This window comes from Arvicanthis niloticus, chromosome 9 (genome assembly GCF_011762505.2).
Source record: "Arvicanthis niloticus isolate mArvNil1 chromosome 9, mArvNil1.pat.X, whole genome shotgun sequence".
NCBI lineage: Eukaryota > Metazoa > Chordata > Mammalia > Rodentia > Muridae > Arvicanthis > Arvicanthis niloticus.
The window spans coordinates 11,714,083-11,718,104 of NC_047666.1; the positions used below are offsets into that span (position 1 = coordinate 11,714,083).

General features: G+C 44.5%; 1 non-coding gene across 1 annotated transcript; it reads right to left on the reverse strand.

The window, feature by feature from the left end:
• Window positions 1–866: 866 nt before the first annotated feature.
• Window positions 867–1,007, reverse strand: LOC117715839 (small nucleolar RNA SNORA48). The gene has a single exon (XR_004607643.1). It is a non-coding gene; the product is annotated as a small nucleolar RNA SNORA48 (small nucleolar RNA).
• Window positions 1,008–4,022: the final 3,015 nt, after the last annotated feature.

Genomic DNA, 4,022 nt, shown 5'->3' on the forward strand with positions numbered 1-4,022 from the left:
CTTCACCCACAGTCTCCACTTCCATCTCTCTACATAATGCTTGTGATGGTTTGTATATGCTTGGCCCAGGGAGTGGCCCTATTTAGAGGTATGGCCTTGTTGGAGTGGGTGTGGCCTTGTTGGAGTGGGTGTGGCCTTGTTGGAGTGGGTGTGGCCTTGTTGGAGTGGGTGTGGCCTTGTTGGAGTGGGTGTGGCCTTGTTGGAGTGGGTGTGGCCTTGTTGGAGTGGGTGTGTCACTGTGGGTGTGGGCTTTAAGACCCTACTCCTAGCTGCCTGAAAATAAGTATTCTGCTAGCAGCCTTCAGATGAAGATGTAGAACTCTCAACCCTGTCTGCACCATGCCTGCCTGGATGCCACCATGTTCCCTCCTTGATGATAACAGACTGAACCTCTGAAACTGTGAGCCAGCTCGAGTTAGATGTTGTCCTTATAAGAGTTGCCTTGGTCATGGTGTCTGTTCACAGCAGTAAAACCCTAACTAAGACAGGGCTCAAGCTGCTCCACTTCTCTTTCTCTTCCTCTGTCCCCCACGTCCTTGTACATTGTAGTGGCTTCTGCTGCAGGCTGGCCAGTGCCTCGGTGGCAACCTCCAACTGTGTTGTGGGGCATGAGTGTCCACAGCTGGCCTGGGCCATGCACAAGAGGACTGATCTGTGAGCAGCATGGTGGTCTGCAGGTCTGTCTTTCTCCTTCCTCTGTGCACTGCGTGGTGGTAGGCAGGGATATGGGTGTCTATGGCCTGTCCAGGCTTTGGGGCAGAAACAGGTCTGTGGGTGTCTTTCCCTGCCTATACCACATGACATGGCAGGATGCAGGTCTGTGTCTTCCGATTTCCACAATGTGCTACCTGGATTTGATTTGATTCTTATGTGTCCTAGGCATAAAACAGCTTTGGCCACCAAGCTAGGCACCAGGCTAGTATGAGCAAAGGACTGCCATCTCCATCTACTCTGCCCTGACTGATATAAGAACAACAACAAGGTGTCTCTGCCCATTGACAGGGGAATCTAAAATTTTTTGTTTGTTTGTTTGTTTGTTTTTGTTTTAAAGACTTGGTCTTTAAAATAAAATAAATATCCTGGAGCTCAGTTATGTAGACCAGGCTAACTTTGAACTCACAAGAATTTGCCTTCTCCACCCCCCCCCCCCCCCCGTCATTAACTCTGCTTTGCTTCTATCTCCCAAGAGTGCTGGGATTAAAGGCATGGTACACTACAATACTGTTACTCTAAAATGTTCACACAAAGTAAGAGAATAGTGAAAAAGTAACACTGCCCCCTGTCCTCTCACTCTTGGTTGCCGTAAACCTTCTGGAATCTTCTCTATAGCCACCTAGGTGTGATAATTTTTATTTAACATTGTGTTCCATGGTGTGGGTACTGTGCGTGTGTGGAGGTCAGAGGACAACTTTCAGGACTGGGTTCTCTCCTTCCACCATGGTTTCTAAGGACTGAACTCAGGGAGGCAGGCTTTGGAAACAAGTGCTTTTACTGAGCAAGTTTGTCTACTGTGGCTGCAGTGATTTGCTCAGGTACATAAGTGAGATCACACAGTGGCCTGCTACCTTCTCTGCACACACACTGTTGCCTTGGACCTGACTGACCTGCTTCATTCTTTCTCAGGGATGTATAGTATCACCATTCAGACATTCCTCTCTTGAAGGGCATTTAAATTTTTAGCAATGTTTTTACCCCCTGAATGCATTATACATATATACATATGTATACATAAATACACATATATACATAAATATACATATATACATAAATGTATACATAAATTATATTAATATGCTTATATACATAAACACATTATATTAAAGTATCACTGGGAATATTCACTATGTAAATATTCCTTTCACTATGTGAATATTCCTTCAGAAGGGATAATTAGAATTTTGAGTCTGTGTGTGTGTGTGTGTGGGGTTGTTTGTTGTAGGTTTGGTTTTGATTTTGGTTTGGTCCATTAAGAATCCTTCACAGTTTGATAGAGTTCATAAAAATTTCAACAGACATAAAAAGAAAAATGAACTAACACCTTGAAGGAGTTGAGAAAACGCTGCAAGCTAAGGGGGGACCAAGAGGGAAACAGAAGGCCTGATCCAGAGAAAGGCAAGGCCAGTTAGGAGCTGAGGAAAGAAACAGGCTTGAGCCACTGAGAAGTGACCTTGGCTGAGGTGAGTAATTTGCATGTCTCTAGTCAGAGGACCAATTAGAAGATTTGGTGCCATTTCGGGACTCTCTGGGACTCTCCGTGTTTCCACGTTCAAACATTCCTCCTGAGGTCAAAGCCATGGCTTCAGGTTTAGGATAGTCACGGTTGAAAACACAAATATGGCTGAGGCTGGGGCTTGGTTAATAGAGGGCTTGCCAAGCTTTCAGGGAGCCCCAAGTTTGATCCCAAGCACCACAGAAGTGATGTGCACACTGATAATCCCATCACTTGGGAAGTAGAGACAGGAGGATCAAGAGTTCAGGATGTGATGAATTCAAGGCCAGCCTAGGCTACATGGGATGCTAAGAAAAACAAGAACAACAAAAAACAGAGGCAAGCGTTTGTTATTTCACACTGTTCTGAATCAACCCAACCCAGCTAAGGTCCAATATGTTTCCAATAAGTGACCTGGAAGACTGTAGTAAACATGCTTTTCCAGCCAGAAGCCACAAATCCTTTGAGGGGTACATCTCATACCTCTAAGCAGGCTAAGTTTGGGAGGTAAGGAAGGTTTAAAGCTGGTGGGGGAGGGGAATGACCGTCAGAGCAGGGAGGAGCATTGAGATCCAGAAAGCAAAGAGAATTGAAAGCTGGTGAAGTCTGAGCTGCAGAGCAACTCACACTCGGGATCACGGTGTTTGAAAGTACGGCGTGGGAGGGTCATGTGGATTCAAGGCCAGCCTGGGTTACAGAGTGAAATACTGTCAAAAGAAAGAAAGGAAGAAAAAAAAGAGAGAAAGACTTTTATTTTATTGTTTGCTTGTTTGTTTTTGAGATAAGATTTAGCTCTGGATGGCCTGGATCTCACCGTGTAGACCAGGCTAACCTCAGAATCACTCTGCCTTCTATCGATTGTCTCCTGACTGCCTCCGCCTCCATGCAGAGCTTGATCATCACTACCTGCCCCCCTTTTTATTTAAATGTATGTGAGTTCACTGTTGCTGTCTTCAGACACACCAGAAGAGGGCATTGGATCCCGTTACAGATGGTTGTGAGACACCATGTGGTTGCTGGGAATTGAACTCAGGACCTCTGGAAAAGGTGTCCAGGCCAATCATTGCTACCTTTACTACTAACATATTTACAAATAAACTGATATAATTGCTGTGTTTTGCTTAAAAAAGATGGAGGTTGAGGAAATGGGTAAAGGAACAGACAGAAGATACCACCCGTAACTTAAAATTCACTAAAGCTGGATGCTACATTCAAAAATGTTTGTCTGTCTGTCTGTCTGTCTATCTATCTATCTATCATCTAACATCTATCTATGTATCTATCTTTGTATCTATCTATCTATCTATCTATCTATCTATCTATCTATCTATCTACCTATTGTATAGGTGTAAACTGTCAAGTCATGGCAGTCAGAGGTTAGATTTCAGGAGTCAATCCTATCCTTCTAACATTTAGATTCCAGGATTGACCTGAGGTTATCAGGCTTGGCTGTACTGCCGTTTCTTATTGAGCCATCTCATTGGCTCTCTTCATGTAGTCTTATACACTGTATTACACTGTATTACACATACTCCTTTGCATTGAGTATCCTTACAATTTTCTAAACTAACACACACACACACACACACACACACACACACACACACACACACAGAGAGAGAGAGAGAGAGAGAGAGAGAGAGAGAGGCACTAACACCAGTCCACCATCATGAGGGTCCCACCTTTATGATCTCATCTAATGCTAATGGCCTCCTAAAGAATTCTACCTCCTAGCACTTGGGAGGCAGAGGCAGGCAGATTTCTGAGTTCGAGGCCAGCCTGGTCTACAGAGTAAGTTCCAGGATAGCCAGGA